Source organism: Ctenopharyngodon idella, chromosome 8, assembly GCF_019924925.1.
Source record: "Ctenopharyngodon idella isolate HZGC_01 chromosome 8, HZGC01, whole genome shotgun sequence".
In the NCBI taxonomy this organism is placed as follows: Eukaryota; Metazoa; Chordata; class Actinopteri; order Cypriniformes; family Xenocyprididae; genus Ctenopharyngodon; species Ctenopharyngodon idella.
In genome coordinates this window covers 9,436,238-9,447,831 of record NC_067227.1, presented here as the reverse complement: position 1 = coordinate 9,447,831, position 11,594 = coordinate 9,436,238, and the positions used below count along the sequence as shown (strand labels likewise).

Sequence of the window (11,594 nt, the reverse complement as noted above, 5' to 3'; positions counted from 1 at the left end):
CATCGTATCAGGCGATCAAACTGTTCAATAAACTGTTTAAAACAGATAGTCACCCGATTAATACTGAGATTCTAGATGTTTTTTATTTAAAAAGGCTTAAAAGAGGTGCTCAACTCACGGCTGCTTTAAGAGGCTCGCCTCGCCTCGTATGTGTGTGCGCAAGTGTGTGAGTGTGTGTAACATCGTATCAGGCGATCAAACTGTTCAATAAACTGTTTAAGACAGATAGTCACCCGATCAAGACTGAGATTCCATATGTTTTTATTTAAAAAGGCTTAAAAGAGGTGCTCAACTCACGGCTGCTTTAAGAGGCTCGCCTCGCCTCGCCTCGTATGTGTGTGCGCAAGTGTGTGAGTGTGTGTAACATCGTATCAGGCGATCAAACTGTTCAATAAACTGTTTAAAACAGATAGTCACCCGATTAATACTGAGATTCTAGATGTTTTTATTTAAAAAGGCTTAAAAGAGGTGCTCAACTCACGGCTGCTTTAAGAGGCTCGCCTCGCCTCGCCTCGTATGTGTGTGCGCAAGTGTGTGAGTGTGTGTAACATCGTATCAGGCGATCAAACTGTTCAATAAACTGTTTAAAACAGATAGTCACCCGATTAATACTGAGATTCTAGATGTTTTTATTTAAAAAGGCTTAAAAGAGGTGCTCAACTCACGGCTGCTTTAAGAGGCTCGCCTCGCCTCGTATGTGTGTGCGCAAGTGTGTGAGTGTGTGTAACATCGTATCAGGCGATCAAACTGTTCAATAAACTGTTTAAAACAGATAGTCACCCGATTAATACTGAGATTCTAGATGTTTTTATTTAAAAAGGCTTAAAAGAGGTGCTCAACTCACGGCTGCTTTAAGAGGCTCGCCTCGCCTCGCCTCGTATGTGTGTGCGCAAGTGTGTGAGTGTGTGTAACATCGTATCAGGCGATCAAACTGTTCAATAAACTGTTTAAAACAGATAGTCACCCGATTAATACTGAGATTCCTAGATGTTTTTATTTAAAAAGGCTTAAAAGAGGTGCTCAACTCACGGCTGCTTTAAGAGGCTCGCCTCGCCTCGCCTCGTATGTGTGTGCGCAAGTGTGTGAGTGTGTGTAACATCGTATCAGGCGATCAAACTGTTCAATAAACTGTTTAAAACAGATAGTCACCCGATTAATACTGAGATTCCTAGATGTTTTTATTTAAAAAGGCTTAAAAGAGGTGCTCAACTCACGGCTGCTTTAAGAGGCTCGCCTCGCCTCGCCTCGTATGTGTGTGCGCAAGTGTGTGAGTGTGTGTAACATCGTATCAGGCGATCAAACTGTTCAATAAACTGTTTAAGACAGATAGTCACCCGATTAATACTGAGATTCCAGATGTTTTTATTTAAAAAGGCTTAAAAGAGGTGCTCAACTCACGGCTGCTTTAAGAGGCTCGCCTCGCCTCGCCTCGTATGTGTGTGCGCAAGTGTGTGAGTGTGTGTAACATCGTATCAGGCGATCAAACTGTTCAATAAACTGTTTAAAACAGATAGTCACCCGATTAATACTGAGATTCTAGATGTTTTTATTTAAAAAGGCTTAAAAGAGGTGCTCAACTCACGGCTGCTTTAAGAGGCTCGCTCGCCTCGCCTCGTATGTGTGTGCGCAAGTGTGTGAGTGTGTGTAACATCGTATCAGGCGATCAAACTGTTCAATAAACTGTTTAAAACAGATAGTCACCCGATTAATACTGAGATTCTAGATGTTTTTATTTAAAAAGGCTTAAAAGAGGTGCTCAACTCACGGCTGCTTTAAGAGGCTCTGCTCAGCTCGCCTCGTATGTGTGTGCGCAAGTGTGTGAGTGTGTGTAACATCGTATCAGGCGATCAAACTGTTCAATAAACTGTTTAAAACAGATAGTCACCCGATTAATACTGAGATTCTAGATGTTTTTTATTTAAAAAGGCTTAAAAGAGGTGCTCAACTCACGGCTGCTTTAAGAGGCTCGCTCGCTCGCCTCGTATGTGTGTGCGCAAGTGTGTGAGTGTGTGTAACATCGTATCAGGCGATCAAACTGTTCAATAAACTGTTTAAAACAGATAGTCACCCGATTAATACTGAGATTCCAGATGTTTTTATTTAAAAAGGCTTAAAAGAGGTGCTCAACTCACGGCTGCTTTAAGAGGCTCTGCTCAGCCTCGCCTCGTATGTGTGTGCGCAAGTGTGTGAGTGTGTGTAACATCGTATCAGGCGATCAAACTGTTCAATAAACTGTTTAAAACAGATAGTCACCCGATTAATACTGAGATTCTAGATGTTTTTATTTAAAAAGGCTTAAAAGAGGTGCTCAACTCACGGCTGCTTTAAGAGGCTCGCCTCGCCTCGCCTCGTATGTGTGTGCGCAAGTGTGTGAGTGTGTGTAACATCGTATCAGGCGATCAAACTGTTCAATAAACTGTTTAAAACAGATAGTCACCCGATTAATACTGAGATTCTAGATGTTTTTATTTAAAAAGGCTTAAAAGAGGTGCTCAACTCACGGCTGCTTTAAGAGGCTCTGCTCAGCTCGCCTCGTATGTGTGTGCGCAAGTGTGTGAGTGTGTGTAACATCGTATCAGGCGATCAAACTGTTCAATAAACTGTTTAAAACAGATAGTCACCCGATTAATACTGAGATTCTAGATGTTTTTATTTAAAAAGGCTTAAAAGAGGTGCTCAACTCACGGCTGCTTTAAGAGGCTCGCCTCGCCTCGCCTCGTATGTGTGTGCGCAAGTGTGTGAGTGTGTGTAACATCGTATCAGGCGATCAAACTGTTCAATAAACTGTTTAAAACAGATAGTCACCTGATTAATACTGAGCTTCCATATGTTTTTATTTAAAAAGGCTTAAAAGAGGTGCTCAACTCACGGCTGCTTTAAGAGGCTCTGCTCAGCCTCGTCGTATGTGTGTGCGCAAGTGTGTGCAAGTGTGTGACATCGTTTCAGGCGATCAACCTGTTCAATAAACTGTTTAAAACAGATAGTCACCCGATTAATACTGAGATTCTAGATGTTTTTATTTAAAAAGTGAAAAAACTACTGTTCACTCTTGTTTGGTTCAGAGTAATTGAACGGCCACAGGATGTCCGGTTAGAACATTACGTCTCACACCAGGGGTACTTGTAGATGATTTATTGTGCAAATTTCACGTAGTTGTGTGTGTGGTTCTGTAAACAAACAATATACAAAATATAAATAAACAATTGTACAATCTCAGATCTATAAACAGTACTATTCTATAAATCAATACTTGAATGCTGGTTATAAATATAATCAGCATGGTAAAGGGCATTAGAAAACTAGACATAAAGTGAATTATATATATACACAAATACAAACTCTCTACAAATGATTATAATACTGTACTGCGTGCCCAGCGCATGTAGTGCCAACAGCGCATGCGTCTAACTCACTAGATAAACATGCCTGTACATGTTCACTGAAACACGTTTTAATCCTACACTATCTAATACAGATCTAACATTAAATACTGTCCAGACAAATAACACGGGAGGATCATGTGAAATTTACGCGACAATATAAAGTGCAAACATATTTAACAATGTAAACATTTAGGCGGAATGCCGCGATAGCGATCTTTAATCTCTCTCATCAACGTATTATAAATATGCAAATGTACTTACAATTAGTTGCACGCACACACATAATCCTCAATCTTTGGATTGGGGGGGGGGGGGGGGGGGGGGGGGGGGGTTCTTAACGTTTTTACGTTGGATTTATGTGATTAAATTGGATTGCATAAGTTTTATCTTTTGGGGTTAAATATTTTTTTGAGTGTATTAGTTCATTTAAGATAATAGTTGACTAATCACATTGAATTTCATTTAATTTCTTAAATACTGGAGAGAATAAACCATAATAATGCGCGTTTACTTAATATAGGCTATAGCACTCGAGCGCACGCATAAAGCTTGCCATAAAGAACCGACAAAAGTAATGAGTATGAATGTGACAAAAAAAAAACAGGGAGAAATTTTAATTAATTAACAAAATAATATTTTCTCAATCAGTGTCGGCTGCAAAGATGTTGACATTGCTGACTCTCTTCATCTCTGCAGAGATGCACATTTCATTCTGATTAGGCCTACATAATCAGAGTAGCCTATTTCTTTTCGTTTTGAATTATTTCGTTTAAAAGTAGACATTTCACGCTTTAAATAGATATATTTCTCACGTCTTCGAGTCAAGCAGCCCATACGCAGTTTCGGTTCATTCGGTTCACACTCTAATCAGCTAATTAACTCAAAACACCTGCAAAGGCCTTTAAATGGTCTCTCAGTCTAGTTCTGTAGGCTACACAATCATGAGGAAGACTGCTGACTTGACAGTTGTCCAAAAGATGACCATTGACACCTTGCACAAGGAGGGCAAGACACAAAAGGTCATTGCAAAAGAGGCTGGATGTTCACAGAGCTCTGTGTCCAAGCACATTAATAGAGAGGCGGAGGGAAGGAAAAGATGTGGTAGAAAAAAGTGTACAAGCAATAGGGATAACCGCACCCTGGAGAGGATTGTGAAACAAAACCCATTCAAAAATGTGGGGGAGATTCACAAAGAGTGGACTGCAGATAGAGTCAGTGCTTCAAGAACCACTACGCACAGATGTATGCAAGACATGGGTTTCAGCTGTCAGACAGCGTCAGAAGCGTCTCGCCTGGGCTAAAGACAAAAAGGACTGGACTGCTGTTGAGTGGTCCAAAGTTATGTTCTCTGATGAAAGTAAATTTTGCATTTCCTTTGGAAATCAGGGTCCCAGAGTCTGGAGGAAGAGAGGAGAGGCACACAATCCACGTTGCTTGAGGTCCAGTGTAAAGTTTCCACAGTCAGTGGTGGTTTGGGGTGCCATGTCATCTGCTGGTGTTGGTCCACTATGTTTTCTGAGGTCCAAGGTCAACGCAGCCGTATACCAGGAAGTTTTAGAGCACTTCATGCTTCCTGCTGCTGATCAACTTTATGGAGATGCAGATTTCATTTTCCAACAGGACTTGGCACCTGCACACAGTGCCAAAGCTACCAGTACCTGGTTTAAGGACCATGGTATCCCTGTTCTTAATTGGCCAGCAAACTCGCCTGACCTTAACCCCATAGAAAATCTATGGGGTATTGTGAAGAGGAAGATGCAATATGCCAGACCCAACAATGCAGAAGAGCTGAAGGCCACTATCAGAGCAACCTGGGCTCTTATAACACCTGAGCAGTGCCACAGACTGATCGACTTCATGCCACGCCGCATTGCTGCAGTAATTCAGGCAAAAGGAGCCCCAACTAAGTATTGAGTGCTGTACATGCTCATACTTTTCATGTTCATACTTTTCAGTTGGCCAAGATTTCTAAAAATCCTTTCTTTGTATTGGTCTTAAGTAATATTCTAATTTTCTGAGATACTGAATTTGGGATTTTCCTTAGTTGTCAGTTATAATCATCAAAATTCAAAGAAATAAACATTTAAAATATATCAGTCTGTGTGTAATGAATGAATATAATATACAAGTTTCACTTTTTGAATGGAATTAGTGAAATAAATAAACTTTTTGATGATATTCTAATTATATGATCAGCACCTGTATAAGACGCGCCGGTACTTCCATGTCAGGATTTTGTCTGCTATATTTTCTTCTTATTTATTAAATCCAGGCAATTGGTTGATGAAACATTGATTAAAATTAAGATACAATTTTTACTAAACGAAATTCACTGTAAAGAAAGGCTTTCTACAAAACAAAACTTAATAAAGTGGTCAAAATCATGTCTGACCCACTCCATGTCTCCCGATAGGCCTATTGCGCATCTTATCTTAGTCATGCAGTTCATTTTTCACAATCAAATATTAAAAAATAACATTATAATAGGCCTATTTAAACATAAAGAAAACGTGGTTTCATTTTTTAATGGCTGAATGCTCATTTCGGTTCATTTTCATGACCGACACACGTTAACCGACCATTAACCGTTAACTGATAAGATTTGAATGTTAAATTGGGATTAAATAAAAATAAAATTGACAAGTGTCTGTGACAAACAATACAAACACATTCATCTTTTTTTTTTTTTTTTTTTTTTTGCTTGCGCAAACAGCAGAACAAACAGCGTGATTTTTCACGCGTATTTAACGTGTGAAATACGCGTTAAATACGCGTGAAATAGACGCATTTAACGTGTTGTTGACATGTTAAAATTCACGTGTTATTGGCCCTTTTGGCCTTCCATATTTAATGGGATTATTTATTTAGAGGTTAACTATAACTGTTCAACCCCTGAAAGCCATGGCCATTTTCACAATCACAATAGAAATTGTGTAAGGATAATTAATTGTGTGAAATAATTAAATAAAACAATATTTACATGTACACTTACACTGTAGCATATTTCTAAAACCTAAATTGTTTACTGACATTAAAAAGTAAATCAATATTCTGTTTTTATAACTCAACCCCTATGCACTAATATTTGTTATCCTTACATCACCCTTAAGCACTATCAATCTGAGATAGCTTTGTGTATTATTCTGCAGTGCAGGGGCGATTCTAGGGTCAGAGCTTTAGGGGTGCTGAGCACCCAATGAGCCCCACTGCCACCACCCACCCTCTTTTCACACAAAAACAAAAAATATGTTACAAAAAGTAAGTGTAATATAGGCTACTTAATGCCAATAAGTTAGTATAGGAGTATGAGTAGTTACTGTTTTGCTTGCCACTATTCACTATATGTCAATGTATTGTTGTTGTTTCCTCACCTGGTTCTTCCTGCATGCTCTTCCTTTCCCTTTCTCCTTCTCCATCTCCCTCTCTATCCCTCGGCACTGACAATCATACACAAATACATTGTAGGCAGGAGAGTTGAGGTCAGTTTGTCATGTCACAAAAATGTTATGGAGACCATTTACAGATTCTAAGGATATGATCAAAAGGCACACAGAGGCGTGTCATTTTGAATGTATTTATTATTATTATTATTGGGCTTAGAAACTTTTTTAAATGACAAATTCCTTTCACAAGAGAAGCTGTATTCTCCATTGTGGGTTTGAAATAAATAAATAAAAAATAAATAAAAGCAGGGGACCATTGCCTAGATAAGTAATTTGATACAACAACAGCTGGTTTGCATTATCTGTTATTTTAGCTTGCTTAACACTACATAACGGGTTCTCACTCTGCGTGTGTTTCGCACTGGATGACGGTCGTGCTGAGCGGTGCAGGTACAGAGGAGAAGTAGAAGAAGAGAAGAGAATGACACCATTTGCTAAGGGGGATGTTTTCATTTTCATCCTTAACACATACATTTTAAACCACAAACTACGGAGTATGTTTTGGACATTATTTAACCTTGTAAAAGAAAAAAAAAAATTTAACCTTGTAAAAATTTTAGAATAACAACATTTCTTACTCCAAGTTTTAGGGGTGCTGAGCTCGCCCATGCTGCAGTGTTTTTCAAAGTTCAGTGCATTCATTAGGCTCTGCCTTATAATCAGACACACTCAAGACACGTGACACCTTTTTCAAACGTAATCACAATAAATAGCACTGTATTTTATTTTCAAGGACTGTAATATATATATATATATATATAAACAAGAAAAGAAGTGGTTCTTATAGATCTGTTCCTTTTGTGACAGTTCTACTGTTTGAAATTGTAATAAACATACACGACAACTTGTGGTGTGTAGATGTATTTCAATATATATATTAAAAAAGATACTGATAAAACAAAAAATATATTATAATTTTTTTTTTACAACAAAATAAACAGGCAGTAGAAGACAGAATAAGCATGCATGTATAGGAAACAACTCAAGTAGGCCTATGCATTCCCTCTCCAGCGATTTTCTCGAGCATCTGTTCACCATTGTGTCTTCATGTCGTTCCTGTGTGTAGGCTAAAAACATCGTTGAGTTGTTCACCTTATTATTCCGTCTCTGAGTCTGAGTTCCGTAACAATTAGCCTACACTCCAAATCTATCTATTGGGTTTCCTGCAGAAGTGGCTCTTCCATGTGCGGTACTCTTCCGTCAATGTCTTTGGCTTATGATGACTGATGAGGTAAGTTCAGCGTAGTGCTTGGGTCACTATATCATGAATAAATCAAATAAAACAAAGGTGTTGTGTCACGTTGACACTGCCTGTCTTAACTGTTTGTAACCCTTCTCATGACTATTAATGTGGTGATGCGCACCTTCATTTTATTGTACTTATGCCGCGTTCCAGGCAACTCGTAACCCGTGTTTTTCCAACCTTCTACCCGTGAAAGTGCACTGGAACAGCAGTCACACCCGTGACTTCCCACCCGTGAACTCATACTAGATCGATGTACTCCCAGTTACGGGTTCTGACGTCACATAGCCCGCGGAATAACAATGGCAGCCCCTATGGATGCAGTGTTTATGCAAGTGTACGGTAAAATAACGTAAAATAAAAGGTATAACAGCTTCTCTTGGAGCATAAGCCCCGTACGGTCCACCATGCTGGTTTGTTTATACTCAGGCAGTTTGGCTTGACTTGCCTGAAACGCTACAATGTCGTGAGTCGTGATTTGAAGTTGTGACTTACGGGCTCAAAAACCTGCCTGGAAAGCAGCATTATTAATGAGATTGTGAAAGATCGCTTACATAATAGTTACGAAGAGCCTCCGTATCCGTGGAAACGAGCGCACGATTTTTTTTTTCCTCTGAAGTTTAGAGGAGGCAGCCACACTCTGTATCCTACCTCAAAAACTTCACAAGGTAGTCACACAGTGTGGTCAAACTGTTCTATTAATGAATTAATTATATTGTGTACTTAAGGTTTGGAGTTATTGCTTATTATTAGATTGGTATTGAATCGTAATGTTAGCTAACTCTTATGTCAGCAGAGGGCATGCTAACACGCAGACGATCCAGAGGATTGTAATGATATGTAATTGACGAATTTTAACTGCTTTAATTTTTACTGTTAACAATTACAACATTCGATTTTAATAATGTATTTGTAAATGTTGAAATTAACATTAAAAAAAGATTAATGATGTAGAAGTGCAGTTCATTCTTAATTCATGTCAACTAATGCTAACTAATGATACTAGTCTTTTCTGCTCACCAAGACTGCATTTAATCAAAAATACAGCAAAAACAGTAATATTGTAAAATATTATTACATTCTATAGTAAAATGTAATTTATTCCTGTGATCAAAGCTGAATTTTCAGCATCATTACTCCAGTCTTCAGTGTCACATGATCCTTCAGAAATCATTCTGATATGATGATTTGCTGCTCAAGAAACATTTATGATTATTATCAATGTTCAAAACAGTTGTGCTGCTTTATAATTTTGTGGAAACAATTATACCATTCAAACATTTGTGATAAGATTAAGAAAAGAGAGAAATTAATACTTTTATTCATCAAGGATGCTTTAAATCGATCAAAAGTGACAGTCAACGCTAAAAGAAGACATAACAAAAGATTTATTTTTTAGTAAATGCTTTTATAAACTTAATTTAATAAATGCAAATAAATGCTGTTCATTGAACTTTCTATTCATCAAAGAATCCTGAAAAAAGTATCTCCACAAAAATGTTAAGCACAACCGTTTTCAGCATTGATAATAATCAGAAATGTTACATGAGCACCAAATCAGCATATTAGAATGATTTCTGAAGGATAATGTGATCTGATTCTGATCAATTTAAAATGATATTTAAATCATTGATATACCTGTTTATCCCTTAATTGATCTACATTACAGAAGAACTTTCAATCAGGACTCAGGAGCTTATTAGTCGGGAGGTTGGAGATGTTTTTTGCACCTTTTTTTCTCAACAGGAGCTGTAAGGAATAACAGTGCAGCAGATAGTGAAATAGATTCTTGCAGCATCCGTTGATTTAATCTTGCCTTTGAGCATGGCGGCGGCCAGATGGAATGTGCAAGATCCAAAGAGGCCTTAACTGAGGTAAATTTCAGATAGAAGAAGCATAGTGGCAGTTTGTGTTTTTAACTAATCCTTTTTTCATCAGCATAACATTACAATAAGCAATAGTAGCTGACTTCATAAAGAAAAAAGGGACAGTTGAGTTTATATTGTCACATGTTAGTGTATGCCAAGCCAGTTGCAGCACATTTGTTTATATAATACTGCACAGTATAAATATACAAAATATATTTTATAAACTCTGCAGTCTGTGGCTAGTGCAAACAGCTCTTTGACGATGATTGGCAAATCTTTAGCCTACAGAGAGAGCTGCCTTTGTGGAAGATGTGCTATGCATCTTAGATTAAACTCTTGTGTGCTAACTTTTTGCCACGCCTGTCAATGGCCGGTGACTTAAAAATTTACCGGCCAAAACTATTTTTTACCAGCCATGAAACAAAAACATAAGGTGGCGCATTGTTGCCACTTACATATTATTTTTTCCACTCAATTATGTCGTTAAAACGACATCTTTTCTTGTAAAAACGACATATTTATGTCGTTAAAACGACATCTTTTGTCGTTAAAACAACATATTATCTCATTAAAACCACATATTTTGTACGTGACGTGTACGAAAATACCTTTATCTGATCTATAATAGAGAATTTATATAGCCTAGATCAGTGCCTTTATCACACTTCCGCACTCGAAAAGCAGAAGCAAATATAGTGTAAAATACTTTTCGATGCCTGCATCGGTGGCAGTGCCCATGGAGTAATGAACACAATATTATTGTTTTATTGGCGTATATGCAGTTTCTAATAGCCTAATAAAGCACAATTTTGTCATTTAGCATTCCTTATTTTCTGGAAAATAACTCGCAACTGATTGTCACATGCACCAAGTCAGAATTAAGTTTTTGAGAGGAAAAAAAAAATCTCAGATAGGCCTAATTTTCATTGGTGTTTCAGTCGCATTTTATTATAGGCCTACATTCAGAAATAATGTAGCTAAAATAGACTAGCGGTAAACAGGCCTGGCGCTACGGATAGGCTACAACAATAATGCTATATTGTCATAGACTTATTTATCAAAATAAAACTGATAAATGAAAGTGGAGACAATACCTCATAAAAGGTCTACATTACTTTTCCAACATTTGTGTCATTATTCTTAAAAGTAGCCTAATGTAAATTATGTTTGCAGCTGTAGGTTTATTGGCCTCGATGAGTCTGAGACTCCCGGTCAGAGATTGTGTCTCAGATGGCATTAATAATTTGTGAATATTTGTAAATATTCGTGGCTTAAACAGCTGGAAAAATGACTGTACTGCAGTTCTGTGGATGTTTTGCCTAGGCAAGGTTATTAGCCTATAGTTAACTAAAAAAACAAAACTATTAAAATATTTATGCTAATCGAAATAAGCTTGAAATATAAGAAAATATAAATATTAGTTGAAAATGATATTTTCAATATAATTTCCTTTTTTTCCCCCTGACCTTCAACCGATGCAATCCTTTCATTAACCGACAAGATTATGTTAAATTAGCATTAGGCTAAACGAAATTAGAGTGAAGAAAAAAAAAATCCCAGGGGTTTAGTTTTTGTCACGATCACCGTCTGTTCCTGTCAGTTCCTGGACTCCATTTCCCATAATCCTCCCTGCCAATCACATGCACACTCCACACCA

The 11,594-nt window shown here is 37.7% G+C and overlaps 1 long non-coding RNA gene across 1 annotated transcript in view; it reads right to left on the bottom strand.

Annotated features, from left to right (window-relative positions):
• Window positions 1-3,686, bottom strand: part of LOC127517536 (uncharacterized) — a 38,107-nt gene extending 34,421 nt beyond the window's left edge. The window contains exon 1 of the long non-coding RNA XR_007931275.1: window positions 3,645-3,686. This is a non-coding gene — a long non-coding RNA (uncharacterized LOC127517536). The remainder of the gene's footprint in view (window positions 1-3,644) is intronic.
• Between the last annotated feature and the right edge of the window lie 7,908 nt (window positions 3,687-11,594).